Source organism: Pseudophryne corroboree, chromosome 5 (assembly GCF_028390025.1).
Source record: "Pseudophryne corroboree isolate aPseCor3 chromosome 5, aPseCor3.hap2, whole genome shotgun sequence".
NCBI classification, from domain to species: Eukaryota; Metazoa; Chordata; class Amphibia; order Anura; family Myobatrachidae; genus Pseudophryne; species Pseudophryne corroboree.
Window position 1 is genome coordinate 584,360,862 of NC_086448.1, and position 18,212 is coordinate 584,379,073.

At 49.8% G+C, this 18,212-nt stretch overlaps 1 protein-coding gene across 4 annotated transcripts in view; it reads left to right on the forward strand.

Annotated features, from left to right (window-relative positions):
• Positions 1 to 18,212, forward strand: part of FBXO15 (F-box protein 15) — a 660,886-nt gene that overhangs the window by 324,163 nt on the left and 318,511 nt on the right. The gene's annotated exons all lie outside the window — the stretch shown is intronic.

Sequence of the window (18,212 nt, forward strand, 5' to 3'; positions counted from 1 at the left end):
TCAGTGAGATCTGCTGGCAACAGACTCACTGCTACGAGGGACTTAGGGGAGAGAAGCGAACCTACCTGCTTGCAGCTAGCTTGGGCTTCTAGGCTACTGAACACCATTAGCTCCAGAGGGATCGAACACAGGCCCAGCCTCGGTCGTCCGGTCCCGGAGCCGCGCCGCCGTCCCCCTTGCAGAGCCAGAAGCAAGAAGAACGTCCTGGAAATCGGCGGCTGAAGACTCCGGTCTTCATTAAGGTAGCGCACAGCACTGCAGCTGTGCGCCATTGCTCCCTATGCACACCACATACTCCGGTCACTGATGGGTGCAGGGCGCCGGGTGGGGCGCCCTGGGCTGCAATTAGAGTACCTTAAAATGGCTAAATAACACATAATATAGTCTAATAAACTATATATGTGTAAAAATCCCCTGCCATAATATTAATAAAAGAGCGGGAGAAGCCCGTCGTAAAAGGGGCGGGGCTATCTCCCTCAGCACACTGGCGCCATTTCCTCTTGCAGGCTCAATAGGGTAAAAAAGAGAGGGGGGGCACTAAATTTAGGCGCAAAACTGTATATTATAGCTGCTATAGGGAAAATCACTTTGTCTAGTGTAAATCCCTGTTTATATAGCGCTGTGGTGTGTGCTGGCATACACTCTCTCTGTCTCCCCAAAGGACTTTGTGGGTCCTGTCCTCAGTCAGAGCATTCCCTGTGTGTGTGCGGTGTGTCAGTACGGCTGTGTCGACATGTTTGATGAGGAGGCTTATGTGGAGGCGGAGCAGGTGCCGATAAGTGTGATGTCACCCCCTGCGGGTTCGACACCAGAGTGGATGGATATGTGGAAGGTATTATCCTACAGTGTCAACTCCTTACATAAAAGGCTGGATGACGTAACAGCCGTGGGACAGCCGGCTTCTCAGCCCGTGCCTGCCCAGGCGTCTCAAAGACCATCAGGGGCTCACAAACGCCCGCTACCTCAGATGGCAGACACAGATGTCGACACGGAGTCTGACTCCAGTGTCGACGAGGATGAGACATATACACAATCCACAAGGGGCATCCGTTGCATGTTTACGGCAATGAAAAATGTGTTACACATTTCTGACATTAACTCAGGTACCACTAAAAAGGGTATTATGTTTGGGGAGAAAAAGCAGCCAGTGTTTTTCCCCCATCAGATGAGTTGAATGAAGTGTGTGAAGAAGCGTGGGGTTCCCCCGATAAGAAACTGGTAATTTCTAAAAAGTTACTAATGGCGTACCCTTTCCCGCCAGAGGATAGGTCACGTTGGGAGATATCTCCTAGGGTGGATAAGGCGCTCACACGCTTGTCAAAAAAGGTGGCACTGCCGTCTTAGGACACAGCCGCCTTGAAGGAGCCTGCTGATAGATAGCAGGAGGCTATCCTGAAGTCTGTATATACACACTCAGGTACTATACTGAGACCTGCAATTGCTTCAGCATGGATGTGTAGTGCTGCTGCAGCAGCGTGGTCTGATACCCTGTCAGATAATATTGATACCCTCGACAGGGATACTATTTTGCTAACCATAGAGCATATTAAAGACGTCGTCTTATATATGAGGGATGCACAGAGGGATATTTGCCGGCTGGCATCTAGAATTAATGCAATGTCCATTTCTGCCAGGAGGGTATTATGGACCCGGCAGTGGACAGGTGATGCTGATTCTAAAAGGCACATGGAGGTTTTGCCTTATAAGGGTGAGGAATTGTTTGGGGATGGTCTCTCGGACCTCGTATCCACAGCAACAGCTGGGAAATCGACATTTTTACCTCAGGCTCCCTCACAACCTAAGAAAGCACCGTACTATCAGGTACAGTCCTTTCGGCCTCAGAAAGGCAAGCGGATCAAAGGTGCTTCCTTTCTGCCCAGAGGCAGGGGGAGAGGGAAAAAGCTTCACCAGACAGCCAGTTCCCAGGAACAAAAATCCTCCCCTGCTTCTACGAAGTCCACCGCATGACGCTGAGGCTCCACAGACGGAGCCAGGTGCGGTGGGGGCGCGTCTCCGCAACTTCAGCGACCAGTGGGTTCGCTCACAGGTGGATCTCTGGGTTCTACAAGTGGTATCTCAGGGATACAAGCTGGAATTTGAGGCGTCTCCCCCTCGCCGTTACCTCAAATCAGCCTTGCCAGCTACTCCCCAGGACAGGGAGGTAGTACTGGCGGCAATTCACAAGCTGTACCTCCAGCAGGTGATAATCAAAGTTCCCCTCCTTCAACAGGGACGGGGTTACTATTCCACAATGTTTGTGGTACCGAAACCAGACGGTTCGGTGAGACCCATTCTAAATTTGAAATCCTTGAACACTTATATAAGGAAGTTCAAGTTCAAAATGGAATCGCTCAGGGCGGTTATTGCAAGCCTGGAAGAGGGGGATTACATGGTATCACTGGACATCATGGATGCTTACCTACATGTCCCCATTTACCCACCTCACCAGGAGTACCTCAAGGTTGGGGTACAGAACTGCCATTACCAATTCCAGACGTTGCCGTTTGGTCTGTCCACGGCACCGAGGGTGTGTTCCAAGGTAATGGCCGAAATGATGATACTCCTTCGAAAGAAGGGAGTTATAATTATCCCGTACTTGGACGATCTCCTTATAAAGGCGAGGTCCAAGGAGCAGTCGTTGATCGGAGTAGCACTATCTCAGGAAGTGCTACAACAGCACGGCTGGATTCTGAATATCCCAAAGTCGCAGCTGGTTCCTACGACGCGTCTGCTGATATTGGGCATGTTTCTGGACACAGAACAGAAGAAGGTATTTCTCCCGGAGGAGAAGCCCAAGGAGTTGTCATCTCTGGTCAGAGACCTCCTGAATTCAAAACAGGTGTCGGTGCATCATTGCACACGAGTCCTGGAAAAGATGGTAGCTTCTTACGAAGCAATTCCCTTCGGCAGGTTCCATGCAAGGAATTTTCAGTGGGACCTGTTAGACAAGTGAGGATCGCATCTTCAGATGGCCAGGGTGTCTCTGCTGTGGTGGCTGCAGAGTGCTCATCTTCTCGAGGGCCGCAGATTCGGCATTCAGGACTGGGTCCTGGTGACCACGGATGCAAGCCTCCGAGGTTGGGGAGCAGTCACTCAGGGAAGAAATTTCCAAGGACAATGGTCGAGTCAGGAGACATCCCTACACATAAATATTCTGGACCTAAGGGCCATTTACAATGCCCTAAGGCAAGCAGAACCCCTGCTTCAAAACCAGCCGGTGCTGATTCAGTCAGACAACATCACGGCTGTCGCCCATGTAAACCGACAAGGCGGCACAAGAAGCAGGATGGCGTTGGCAGAAGCCACAAGGATTCTCCGATGGGCGAAGTATCACGTGCTAACACTCTCAGCAGTGTTCATTCCGGGTGTGGAAAACTAGGAAGCAGACTTCCTCAGCAGGCACGACCACCACCCGGGAGAGTGGGGACTTCATCCAGAAGTCTTCACGCAGATTGTGAACCGTTGGGAACGGCCACAGGTGGACATGATGGCGTCCCGCCTCAACAAAAAGCTAAAAAAGTATTGCGCCAGGTCAAGGGACCCTCAGGCGATAGCTGTGGACGCACTTGTGACACCGTGGGTGTACCTGTCGGTTTCTGTGTTTCCTCCTCTTCCTCTCATACCCAAGGTGCTGAGGATAGTAAGTAAAAGAGGAGTAAGAACTATACTCGTAGTTCCGGATTGGCCAAGAAGAACTTGGTACCCAGAACTACAAGAAATGATCTCGGAGGACCCATGGCCTCTGTCTCTCAGACAGGACCTGTTACTGCAGGGGCCCTGTCTGTTCCAAGACTTACCGCGGCTGCGTTTGAAGGCTTGGCGGTTGAACGCCGGATCCTAACGGAAAAGGGCATTCCAGATGAAGTGATTCCTACGCTGTTAAAGGCCAGGAAAGACGCTGCCTGAAGTTCAGACGTTGTTAAGGGAGTGCTGCATATTAAGCCCCCTTTTGTGCCTCCAGTGGCACCTTGGGATCTCAACATAGTGTTGGATTTCCTAAAATCACATTGTTTTGAGCCACTTCAGAACGTGGAGTTGAAGTATCTCACGTGGAAAGTGGTCATATATATATTTGGCCTTGGCTTCGGCTAGGCGTGTGTCAGAATTGGCGGCTTTGTCATGTGAAAGCCCTTATCTGATCTTCCATAGGGACAGGGCAGAATTGAGGATTCGTCACCAATTTCTCCCTAAGGTGGTATCAGCCTTTCATTTGAACCAACCTATTGTGGTGCCTGCGGCTACTCGGGACTTGGAGGCCTCCAAGTTGCTGGATGTAGTCCGGGCCCTGAAAATCTATGTTTCCAGTACGGCTAGAGTCAGAAATACTGACTCGCTGTTATCCTGCATGCACCCAACAAGCTGGGTGCTCCTGCTTCTAAGCAGACTATTGCTCGCTGGATCTGTAGCACGATTCAACTTGCACATTCTGCGGCTGGACTGCCGCATCCTAAATCAGTAAAATCCCATTCCACGAGGAAGGGGGCTCTTCTTGGGCGGCTGCCCAAGGGGTCTCGGCATTACAACTTTGCCGAGCGGCTACCTGGTCGGGGTCAAACACGTTTGCAAAATTCTAAAAGTTTGATACCCTGGCTGAGGAGGACCTTGAGTTTGCTCATGCGGTGCTGCAGAGTCATCCACACTCTCCCGCCCGTTTGGGAGCTTTGGTATAATCCCCATGGTCCTTACGGAGTACCCAGCATCCACTAGGACGTCAGAGAAAATAAGAATTTACTCACCGGTAATTCTATTTCTCGTAGTCCGTAGTGGATGCTGGGAGCCCGTCCCAAGTGCGGACCTAAAGGGTTTTGTTATGAGCCATCTGTTAATGAGGCTCATTTGTTGTTCATACTGTTAACTGGGTATAGTTATCACAAGTTGTACGGTGTGATTGGTGTGGCTGGTATGAGTCTTACCCGGGATTCCAAATCCTTTCCTTGTAGTGTCAGCTCTTCTGGGCACAGTTTCCCTAACTGAGGTCTGGAGGAGGGGCATAGAGGGAGGAGCCAGTGCACACCAGATAGTACCTAATCTTTCTTTTAGAGTGCCCAGTCTCCTGCGGAGCCCGTCTATTCCCCATGGTCCTTACGGAGTACCCAGCATCCACTACGGACTACGAGAAATAGAATTACCGGTGAGTAAATTCTTATTTTTACGGGGAGGCTGCTGGCAACAGCCTCTCTGCAGCGAGGGACTAATGGGGGGAGGAGTGTCCGCCCTGCGGGGTCTGAGCCACTGTCTCAGCTGACTGCACACTGAGCTCCAGAGGGGATAGATCATTCCCCGCCGCAGGGGATCGCTCACCCCAGCAGCATGCCGCCACCTCCTTACAGAGCTGAAGATTGTGGCGAGTGAGTCACCAACCCCCCTAACAAGCGGGGGGCCGGTGTGAAGATGGCGGCATCAGGGTAGGAGTGCAGTATTAACTACGCTCCAGGAGGCTCAGCGGTACATTGTGCGGCGCTGTCAGGGTTGCCCTGAGCCGGCGCCTACACCCTACACTGGTCACACAGCCTGTCAGGGTCCCCGGATCTCAGCCAGCATCAAACATCAGGCCAGTATAATCTTATGGAGAGCGGTTAGACAGCACCATTATAGGGGCGGAGCTTCTCCTCAGAGCGGACCCAGCAGCGTTCAGCGCCATCTTCCTGCCTGCACATCGCTGTCCAGGAAGAAGCAAGTTCCTCCACAGCAACTCCAGCTATCTCTCACGGTACGAGGGGGTTGTAGAAGGGGGGGAGGCTGCAAAATGGCTGTGTAACCTATTAAGGTGCACAGTCAGCGCTGATAAGGGGTCTCCCTTTATGTTAAAAGCGCTGTGTGTTGGTTGGCTCCAATCTCTGTGTCTCTCTTGCCATTCTTGGGGGGGGGGGAGAACTCTGTCTGCCCTCCTGTGTGTGTGTGTGTGTGTGTGTGTGTGTGTAGTGTCTGTGGTCTCCATTAAGCAATGTCCAGGTTCTCTGTGTCATATGCTGCCGAGGATATGTCCTCTCAGGATGATCCCATTCCATGTAATCAGTATAGCACTGGTTTAGCACAGATACCAGGAAGAGAACCTGAGTGTTTTTTCTCTATCGAATCTGTGATTTCTCAGACTTCTAATAGAGCTGCACAATCTGAATTTGCACTGGCCCGGTTCTATCACCTCAGGGCCCTCCTCTGTATGTTCCCAAACACGTGTTCTTGCCCAGATTATGCAGGTTGACACGGGTACCGATTCTGACACTGCGGACGGTGATGGTGATATGTTTTGGAGGAACTGCATCTCTTACACAAGGTCAGTTAATGATAGAGGCCATTAGAGATGTGTTGAATATTTCTGATACAACACCTGAGCAGGTTGAGGAGGCTTCCTTCACTGATAAGGAAACCTCACTAACCTTCCCTGCGTCAAAGGCATTAAATGCTATATTTGAAAAAGCATGGGTTAATCCTGCGAAAAAAATTCCAGATCCCTGAGAGGATCCAGGTGGCTTTTCCTTTCCCTGTGGAGGATAGGGCTGAGTGGGAAACCCGACCGGTGTTGCAGCCGGCTGATCGTAAGATTAATAAAACGCTCAGATCAGTGCGCACGTCTTCAAGGGCAATGTCAAGTCCCACTATTGCCAGTACATGCCTTGCCAAGTCTATAGTAAAGTGGTCAGACACGTTACTTGATGATTTGGATAAAATGGACAAAAATGATGTTAAATTGTTTCTCTGACGTCCTAGTGGATGCTGGGAACTCCGTAAGGACCATGGGGAATAGACGGGCTCCGCAGGAGACTGGGCACTCTAAAAGAAAGATTAGGTACTATCTGGTGTGCACTGGCTCCTCCCTCTATGCCCCTCCTCCAGACCTCAGTTAGATTTCTATGCCCGGCCGAGCTGGATGCACACTAGGGGCTCTCCTGAGCTCCTAGAAAGAAAGTATATGTTAGGTTTTTTATTTTACAGTGAGACCTGCTGGCAACAGGCTCACTGCAACGAGGGACTAAGGGGAGAAGAAGCGAACCTACCTGCTTGCAGCTAGCTTGGGCTTCTTAGGCTACTGGACACCATTAGCTCCAGAGGGATCGACCGCAGGACCCGTCCTTGGTGTTCGTTCCCGGAGCCGCGCCGCCAGAGCCGGCCCTAACCAATATGATGCCCTAGGCAAGATTTTGGCTGGTGCCCCCTAGCACCACCGCTAGTTCTGCAGGAAATGCCTGGCACGAGTCAGCTTGCAGCTCTGCTAACGTCAGGCGTCTTTTGTTTATGAAAATGCATCTTATTTGCATTACTATGTGGCTAGGACGCACAAGCAGCTTGTGCTGATTAAAATGACATGCAGCATGCCTATATTCTGTGTGTAACTGCGGCTGTATCTGCATATGAAATGCTACGTTACAGTGATTTCCAGGAATACACTGAAACATAGCATTTCGTATGCAGATACAGCCACAGTCACACACAGAATATAGGCATGCCACATATCATTTTAATCAGCAGACGCTGCTGGTGCCCCTAAGCATACCAAATGCCCTAGGCATTTGCTTAGTTTGCCTATGCCTAAGGCCGCCTCTGCGCGCCGCCGTCCCCCTTACAGAGCCAGAAGCATGAAGATGGTCCGGAAAATCGGCGGCAGAAGACTTCTGTCTTCACCAAGGTAGCGCACAGCACTGCAGCTGTGCGCCATTGCTCCTCATACACACTTCACACTCCGGTCACTGAGGGTGCAGGGCGCTGGGGGGGGGGCGCCCTGAGCAGCAATAAAAACACCTTGGCTGGCAAAATAATCACAATATATAGCCCCAGAGGCTATATATGTGATAATTACCCCTGCCAGAATCCATAAAAAAGCGGGAGAAAAGTCCGCGAAAAAGGGGCGGAGCTATCTCCCTCGACACACTGGCGCCATTTTCTCTTCACAGTGTAGCTGGAAGACAGCTCCCCAGGCTCTTCCCTGTAGTTTTCAGGCTCAAAGGGTTAAAAAGAGAGGGGGGGCACTAAATTTAGGCGCAATATTGTTTATACAAGCAGCTATTGGGGAAAATTCACTCAGTGATAGTGTTTATCCCTACATTATATAGCGCTCTGGTGTGTGCTGGCATACTCTCTCTCTGTCTCCCCAAAGGGCTGTGTGGGGTCCTGTCCTCAGTCAGAGCATTCCCTGTGTGTGTGCGGTGTGTCGGTACGGCTGTGTCGACATGTTTGATGAGGAGGCTTATGTGGAGGCGGAGCAGATGCCGATAAATGGGATGTCGCCCCCTGTGGGCCGACACCAGAGTGGATGGATAGGTGCAAGGTATTAACCGACAGTGTCAACTCCTTACATAAAAGGCTGGATGACGTAACAGCTATGGGACAGCCGGCTTCTCAGCCCGCGCCTGCCCAGGCGTCTCAAAGGCCATCAGGGGCTCAAAAACGCCCGCTCCCTCAGATGGCAGACACAGATGTCGACACGGAGTCTGACTCCAGTGTCGACGAGGTTGAGACATATACACAATCCACTAGGAACATCCGTTACATGATCCCGGCAATAAAAAATGTGTTACACATTTCTGACATTAACCCAAGTACCACTAAAAAAGGGTCTTATGTTTGGGGAGAAAAAGCAGGCAGTGTTTTGTTCCCCCATCCAATGAGTGAATGAAGTGTGAAAAAGCGTGGGTTCCCCCGATAAGAAACTGATAATTTCTAAAAAGTTACTGATGGCGTACCTTTTCCCGCCAGAGGATAAGTTACGCTGGGAGATATCCCTTAGGGTGGGTAAGGCGCTCACACGTTTGTCAAAAAAGGTGGCACTGCCGTCTTAGGATACGGCCACTTTGAAGGTACCTGCTGATAAAAAGCAGGAGGCTATCCTGAAGTCTGTATTTACACACTCAGGTACTAGACTGAGACCTGCAGATAGTGCTGCTGCAGCGTGGTCTGTAACCCTGTCAAACAGGGATACTATTTTGCGAACATAAGACGTCGTCTTATATATGAGGGATGCACAGAGGGATATTTTGCCGGCTGGCCTCCAGAATTAATGCAATGTCCATTCTGTCAGGAGGGTATTAGAGACCCGACACTGGACAGGTGATGCTGACTTTAAAAGGCACATAGAGCCTTATAAGGGTGAGGATTTGTTTGGGGATGGTCTCTGGGACCTCGTATCCACAGCAACAGCTGGGAAGAAAATTTTTTACCTCAGGTTTCCTCACAGCCTAAGAAAGCACTGTATTATCAGGTACAGTCCTTTCGGCTTCAGAAAAGCAAGCGGGTCAAAGGCGCTTCCTTTCTGCACAGAGACGAGGGAAGAGGGAAAAAGCTGCACCAGTCAGCCAGTTCCCAGAATCAAAATTCTTCCCCCGCTTCCTCTGAGTCCACCGCATGACGCGGGGGCTCCACAGGCGTAGCCAGGTACGGTGGGGGGCCGCCTCAAAAAATTTCAGCGATCAGTGGGCTCGCTCACAGGTGGATCCCTGGATCCTTCAAGTAGTATCTCAGGGGTACAGGCTGGAATTCGAGGCGTCTCCCCCCCCGCCGTTTCCTCAAATCTGCCTTGCCGACAACTCCCTCAGGCAGGGAGGCTGTGCTAGAGGCAATTCACAAGCTGTATTCCCAGCAGGTGATAGTCAAGGTGCCCCTACTTCAACAAGGACGGGGTTACTATTCCACACTGTTTGTGGTACCGAAACCGGACGGTTCGGTGAGACCCATTTTAAATTTGAAGTCCTTGAACACATACATAAAAAAATTCAAGTTCAAGATGGAATCGCTCAGGGCGGTTATTGCAAGCCTGGAGGAGGGGGATTACATGGTATCCCTGGACATCAAGGATGCTTACCTACATGTCCCCATTTACCATCCTCACCAGGAGTACCTCAGATTTGTGGTACAGGATTGCCATTACCAATTCCAAACACTGCCGTTTGGACGGTCCACGGCACCGAGGGTCGTTACCAAGGTAATGGCAGAAATGATGATACTCCTTCGAAAAAAGGGAGTTTTTAATTATCCCGTACTTGGACGATCTCCTTATAAAGGCGAGGTCCATGGAGCAGTTGTTGGTCGGAGTAGCACTATCTCGGGAAGTGCTACAACAGCACGGATGGATTCTATACATTCCAAAGTCACAGCTGGTTCCTACCACACGCCTGCTGTTCCTGGGGATGGTTCTGGACACAGAACAGAAAAAAAGTGTTTCTCCCGCAGGAGAAAGCCAAGGAGCTGTCATCTCTAGTCAGAGACCTCCTGAAACCAAAACAGGTATCGGTGCATCACTGCACACGAGTCCTGGGAAAAATGGTAGCTTCTTACGAAGCAAAATTCCATTCGGCAGGTTCCATGCAAGAACCTTTCAGTGGGACCTCTTGGACAAGTGGTCGGAATCGCATCTTCAGATGCATCGGCTGATAACCCTGTCTCCAAGGACCAGGGTGTCTCTACTGTGATGGCTGCAGAGTGCTCATCTTCAAGAGGGCCGCAGATTCGGCATACAGGACTGGGTCCTGGTAACCACGGATGCCAGCCTTCGAGGCTGGGGGGCAGCCACACAGGGAAGAAATTTCCAAGGACTTTGGTCAAGTCAGGAGTCGTCCCTACACATAAATATTCTGGAACTGAGGGCCATTTACAATGCCCTAAGTCTGGCAAGGCCTCTGCTTCAAAACCAGCCGGTACTGATCCAATCAGACAACATCACGGCAGTCGCCCATGTAAACCGACAGGGCGGCACAAGAAGCAGGATGGCGATGGCAGAAGCCACAAGGATTCTCCGATGGGCGGAAAATCACGTCTTAGCACTGTCAGCAGTGTTCATTCCGGGAGTGGACAACTGGGAAGCAGACTTCCTCAGCAGACACGACCGACACCTGGGAGAGTGGGGACTTCATCCAGAAGTCTTCCAACTGTTGGTAAACCGTTGGGAAAGGCCACAGGTGGACATGATGGCGTCCCGCCTAAACAAAAAAACTAGATATTGCGCCAGGTCAAGGGACCCTCAGGCAATAGCTGTGGACGGTCTAGTGACACCGTGGGTGTACCAGTCGGTTTATGTATTCCCTCCTCTGCCTCTCATACCAAAGGTACTGCGAATAATAAGAAAACGAGGAGTAAGAACGATACTCGTGGTTCCGGATGGGCCAAGAAGAGCTTGGTACCCAGAACTTCAAGAAATAATATCAGAGGACCCATGGCCTCTACCGCTCAGACAGGATCTGCTACAGCAGGGGCCCTGTCTGTTCCAAGACTTACCGCGGCTGCGTTGGACGGCATGGCGGTTGAATTCCGGATCCTAAAGCAAAAGGGCATTCCGGAGGAAGTCATTCCTACGCTGATAAAAGCCAGGAAAGAAGTAACCGCAAACCATTATCACCGTATTTGGCGAAAATATGTTGCGTGGTGTGAGGCCAGGAAGGCCCCAACAGAGGAATTTCAGCTGGGTCGTTTTCTGCACTTCCTACAGTCAGGAGTGACTATGGGTCTAAATTTGGGTTCCATTAAGGTCCAGATTTCGGCTCTGTCGATTTTCTTCCAGAAAGAACTGGCTTCACTGCCTTGAGTTCAGACGTTTGTAAAGGGAGTGCTACATATTCAGCCCCTTTTTTGTGCCTTCTGTGGCACCTTGGGATCTCAACGTGGTGTTGAGTTTCTTAAAATCACATTGGTTTGAGCCACTTAAAACTGTGGATTTGAAATATCTCACGTGGAAAGTGGTCATGTTATTGGCCTTTGCTTCGGCCAGGCGTGTGTCAGAATTGGCGGCTTTGTCATGTAAAAGCCCTTATCTGATTTTCCATATGGATAGGGCAGAATTGAGGACTCGTCCCCAGTTTCTCCCTAAGGTGGTATCAGCTTTTCACTTGAACCAACCTATTGTAGTGCCTGCGGCTACTAGGGACTTGGAAGATTCCAAGTTACTGGACGTAGTCAGGGCCTTAAAAATTTATATTTCCAGGACGGCTGGAGTCAGGAAAACTGACTCGTGTTTTTATCCTGTAGGCACCCAACAAAATAGGTGCTTCTGCTTCTAAGCAGACTATTGCTCGCTGAATTTGTAGCACAATTCAGCTGGAGCATTCTGCGGCTGGATTGCCGCATCCTAAATCAGTAACAGCCCATTCCACGAGGAAAGTGGGCTCATCTTGGGCGGCTGCCCGAGGGGTCTCGGCTTTACAACTTTGCCGAGCTGCAACTTGGTCAGGGGCAAACACGTTTGCTAAATTCTACAAATTTGATACCCTGGCTGAGGAGGACCTTGAGTTCTCTCATTCGGTGCTGCAGAGTCATCCGCACTCTCCCGCCCGTTTGGGAGCTTTGGTATAATCCCCATGGTCCTTACGGAGTTCCCAGCATCCACTAGGACGTCAGAGAAAATAAGATTTTACTCACCGGTAAATCTATTTCTCGTAGTCCGTAGTGGATGCTGGGCGCCCATCCCAAGTGCGGATTGTCTGCAATACTTGTATATAGTTATTGCCTAACTAAAAGGGTTATTGTTGAGCCATCTGTTGAGAGGCTCAGTTATATTTCATACTGTTAACTGGGTATAGTATCACGAGTTATACGGTGTGATTGGTGTGGCTGGTATGAGTCTTACCCGGGATTTAAAATCCTTCCTTATTGTGTCAGCTCTTCCGGGCACAGTATCCTAACTGAGGTCTGGAGGAGGGGCATAGAGGGAGGAGCCAGTGCACACCAGATAGTACCTAATCTTTCTTTTAGAGTGCCCAGTCTCCTGCGGAGCCCGTCTATTCCCCATGGTCCTTACGGAGTTCCCAGCATCCACTACGGACTACGAGAAATAGATTTACCGGTGAGTAAAATCTTATTTTTTTCGTTACATTCAGGGTTCGGCAGGTTTTCTGACTGAATCCATGAAGTACCTGGGTTCCATGTCTGCAGGAAGTTTTTCCATGTATTTCTCAGCTTGTCATGAACTGTGGCTACGTCAGTGGTCTGCCGACACAGAATCCAGGAGAAGTATGGAGGCCCTACCCTACACAGGTCAGGCTCTCTTTGGGGAAGCGCTAGATGCGTGGATCTCCATGGTTACAGCGGGTAAGTCACCTTTTCTTCCCTCAACTACGCCTGCTCCGAAGAAACCCTTTTCTTCAACTGCATCACAGCCCTGTGGGGCTACCAAACCAGAGAAGCCAGGCCATGCAACGCCTCCTTTCGGGGAGGTAGGCCCAAGTCCAGAAAACCTGCTGCAGGTTACCAGGAACAGAAGCCTGCTTCAGGTGCACCAAAGTCCTCCACATGACGGTGGACTTGCACGACCCGGTGGTGGGGCCGGTGGGAGCGCAGCTCAGACGTTTCAGTCATGTCTGGGTGTCGTCTGGCCTGGATCCCTGGGTGCAAGATACTGTTTCCCAGGGATACAGGCTGGTATATCAGCTCTATCCTCACCGATTTTTCAAATCAGGCCTGCTAGCTCTGCTGGCAGACAGGACTGTCCGGCAAGACGCCGTCCAGGCGTTGGTGGAGGCACAGGTTCTTGTGCCAGTGCCACCTCATATGCAAAACGAAGGTTTCTATTCGATCCTTTTCATATATCGAAACCGGATGGTTCGGTCAGACCCATTCTAAACTTAAAACCCTTTTCTGAAGGAGTGCAAGTTCAAAATGGAGTCTCTAAGGGCGGTAATATCAGAAGTAGGGGTTTTCCTGGTATCCCTGGATATTGAGGATGCATAACCCCACATTCCGTTTTGGCCGCCGCATCAAGCAAATCTCCGATTCGCTCTGTTGAACTCTCATTTCCAGTTCCAGGACCTGCCAGTTGGCCTCTCCACAGCACCGAGGTTATTCACCAAGGTGATGGCAATGATGATGGTTCTCCGCACACACGGGGTGAACCTGATTCCATATCTGGACGTTCTGCTGATAAAGGCGTCGTCAAAGGAGAAGCTGTTGCAGTCCATGGCTCTCCCGACCCATCTACTCAGAGTCCACGTTTGGATTCTGAACCTTTCAAAATCACATTTGGAACCATCCAGGAGGTTGTCCTTTCTGGGATTGATCCTTGACACGGAAGTGCTGAGGGTGTCTCTTCCACGTGAAACAGCATTGGTGATGCAAACATCGGTCCGAGATGTCCTGAAGACTGCCCGGGTGTCGGTTCATCACTGCAATTGCCTTCTGGGGAAGATGGTGGCCTCTTACGAGGCCCTCCAGTACGGGAGGTTTCAGGCTCGGTTTTTCCAGCTGGATCTGCTGGACAAGTGATCAGGATCTCATCTACACATGCACCTGAGAATTCGTCTGTCGCCAAAGGCCAGGATTTCACTCCTCTGGTGGCTCCAATTACCTCACCTTCTGGAGGGCCGCAGGTTTGGGATTCAGGACTGGATCATTCTAACCACAGATGCAAGCCTTCGGGGCTGGAGCATAGTCATTCAAGGGTAGACCTTCCAAGGAAGGTGGTCAATTCTGGAAGTTGGCCTACCGATCAACATTCTAGAACTAATAGCGGTATACACGGTCTTCTTCAGGCGGCCCATCTTCTAAGAATCAGGCCATTCAAGTACAGTTAGAATATGTAACAACAGTGGCTTACACAAACCGACAGTGCGGAACGAAGGGCAGAGCTGCAATGTCAGAGGTGACAAGAATCCTCCTCTGGGCAGAAAAACACATGTTGGCGCTGTCAGCAATCCTTATTCCGGGAGTGGACAACTGGGAAGCGGACTTACTCAGCAGACACGATCTCCATCGAGGGGAGTGTGGTCAAGGAAATAACAGACCTTTGGTTGTTACCCCAAATTAGACTTGGTGGCCTCTCATCTCAACAAGAAGCGTCTGCGTTATTGTTCCAGGTTGAGGGACGCACAAGCAGTGGCAGTGGACGCCCTAGTGTCTCCGTGGGTGTTCCAGTCGGTTTACGTGTTTCCACCACTCCCACTCATCCCAAGAATCCTAAAGCTCATAAGGAGAACATGGGTTCAAGCAATCCTCATTGCTCCAGACTGGCCAGAAAGGGCTTGGTACGCGGACCTTCTGGATCTACTGCAAGAAGAGCCTAGGCCTCTTCCTCTTTGGGAGGACCTGCTGCAGCAGGGACCGTTCGCCTATCAAGACTTACCACGGCTACGTTTGACGGCATGGAGGTTGAACGCCTGATACTAGCTCGGAAGGGCATTCCGAAGAAGGTTATTCCTACACTGATACAGGCTAGGAAAGGAGTAATGTCTAATTGGTACCATCGTATTTGGAAAAAATATGTGTCTTGGTGTGAGTCCCAAGAGGTTTTCTACGGTGGAGTTTCAACTGGAATGGTTTCTCCTCTTCCTGCAAGCAGGGGTGAATATGTGCCAGAGGTTGGATTCTGTGATGGTCCAGTTTTCGGCCCTATCCATTTTCTTCCGGAAACAATTGGCTGCCCTCCCTGAGGTTCAGACCTTTTCGAAGGGAGTTTTGTACATCCAACCTCCCTTTGTACCGCCTTTGGCCCTCTGGGATCTTAATGTGGTGTTGCAGTTTCTCCAGTCGGACTGGTTTGAGCCTCTACAGGCGGTTGAGCTCAAATTCCTTTCGTGGAAGGCTGTCACTTTGTTGGCCTTAGCTACTGCTAGAAATGTGTCGGAGTTGGGGGGACTTTGTCCTGTAAAAGCCCATACTTGATCTTCCATGAAGATAGAGCTGAGCTCAGGACACGTCAGCAGTTTCTTCCCAATGTTATGTCGGCATTTCATGTCAACCAACCTATTGTGGTGCCAGTTGCTACTGACTCCTCAATTTCATCAAAGTCCTTGGATGTTGTTAGGGCTCTGATGATCTATGTTAAGAGGTCTGCTCATCACAGAAAATCGGACTCTCTGTTTGATCCCAAGAAAATTGGGTGTCCTCCGTCTAAGCAGACGATCTCTCGCTGGATCACTATTGCCGTGTCCAAAATTTGTTAAGGCCCACTCTACTAGTAAGGTGGGTTCTTCCTGGGCAGCTGCCCGGGGTGTTTGGCTCTACGGCTTTGCCAAGCAGCTACTTGGTCTGGGTCAAACACGTTTGCTAAGTTCTACAAGTTCGATACTTTGGCCTCTGAGGACCTCACGTTTGGTCAAGCAGTTTTGCAGGAGCCTGCACGCTCTCCCTCCCGTTCTGGGAGCTTTGGTACATCCCCATGGTACTAATATATGGACCCCAGCATCCTCTAGGACGTAAGAGAAAATAGGATTTTGGTTACCTACCGGTAAATCCGTTTCTCGTAGTCTGTAGAGGATGCTGGGCGCCTGCCCAGCGTTTAGTTTTGCTGCAGTGGTTATTTAGTTCAGTACAACTATGTTTTGGTTACGTACTGCATTGCTACTTGGTAAGTAATGTTTCAGCAGTTGCTGAGTTTTCAAGCTAGTTAGCTTGATGTCCCTTGTATGTGTGAACTGGTGTGAATCTCGCCACTATCTGTTTATAATCCTTCTCTCCTCGGGCACAGTTTCTACAGTCTGGTAGGAGGGGCATAGAGGGAGGAGCCAGCCCACACTCTCAAACTCTTAAAGTGCCAATGGCTCCTGGTGGATCCGTCTATACCCCATGGTACTAATATGGACCCCAGCATCCTCTACAGCGGGGGTGGGGGACCTTTTTTCTACCAAGGGCCAATTGGATATTTATAAAAATTCTTTGGGGGCCATACAAAAATGATCAACTTAAAAATTAGCCTGCCCCCAGTCAGTAGTTATGCCCCCAGTAGATATACCCCCAGTCAGTTGTTATGCCCCAGTAGATATGCCCCCTAGTAGTAACGCTTACACACACACATTAAGAGGAAAAAAAACCCACAATACTCACCAGCCCCGCTCCTGCTTCTGGAACGCTACCCTCCACCTGTCCGCCGCTCCTCAAAACTATGGGATAGACGTCATGACATCTCTCCCATAGCACCGCACATGCACACTGCTAGAGCTGGAAGCCGGCGCTCTGGAGTGAGCTCCTGCCTCCGGCTGCTGCTGAGGGGAAGAAACCAGGGTCCGACTAGATACAAAATCTCAGTGGGCACCCGGATCTCCCTCGGTTAGGTGAGCCTGGCCGAGCCGGATCAAGTGGCTTTGCGGGCCTTGTACGGCCCTCGGGCCTGAGGTTCCTCACCCCTGCTCTACGGACTACGCGAAAAGGATTTACCGGTAGGCAACCTAAATCCTAATTTTTTGCTTGCATTGTACCTCTTTTCTGTTGCTGGAAGTCTCTGTCTTTTCACACTTTGAGCTGTTTATAAAGATAGCAGGCATACTTGCCGTTATAACTTTTTGTTGGAAAAGAAATATGTGACTAAGGCCTTACTCACGTTGGCTTTTATTGCATTCTTTTTGGTAGTGTAATGCAAGTAAACAAGTCTGACCAATAGAAATCAATGCTTAATTTTTTAACTTTATTTATCACCAGTTATCACCACTTTCATTTTTTGTAGGTTTCCAGTGTGTTGTGTTTTTCAAATGCAATTTGTTAAATTCTTATGTTATTACTGCAGCCATATACATTGAGACAATCAACGACCGCCAACAACTAGCAAAATTACACATACATTTGACTTCCGTTTACAGCCATGTTTCACTAGCATTAAAAATGTTAATACTATACCTGTGGTTACCTGACTTAAGGGTTTACCAAGCTTCAAATACAAGAGTCACAAATTGATAATCTACTAATAAACCATTCCATATCTCATAACAACTTAACATATATGACAAAGTATTGATTGTTCAGGGTGATACTCATAAACACACAGAGCGGTTCCACTGAAGGACATTGTATTCACAGTGAAATAGCTGATAACACAGAATACTGTACTGTAGGTTGCATAAAAATGTAAATAAATTTTGACCTAGATCGCTGACATCGCTGGGCTGAAAAGCGCTCAGTGTATACACACTGAGCGCTTTTCCCCGCTGCCCAGCGATGTCAACGGGGGTGAGCGGCTTTCCATAGCAGGACGCTATTGAAAGCCGCTCACCCCGCAGTTCATCTACTGGTAATACCAGTAGATGAACGGCGGTGGCTAGCGATGATGCGGGAGCGCGCATCAGCGCTCACCGCTCATAGTTTGGCCATACACACTGGGCGGCTTTGAGCTGAAAGCAGCTCTACACACCAAAAGTGATCTGCTTTCAGCTCAAAATCGCCCAGTGTGTTTGGGCCTTTAGTTCTGTCAAGATTTTCAATGTTTGAGAGCTTTTACATAAATATATGTGAATATTAGTAGTAGTTATGTTTTGAATATCTGTCATTTGGGTTCAGAGTCATCCTATCACCATTGGGAATTCTAATTCTTT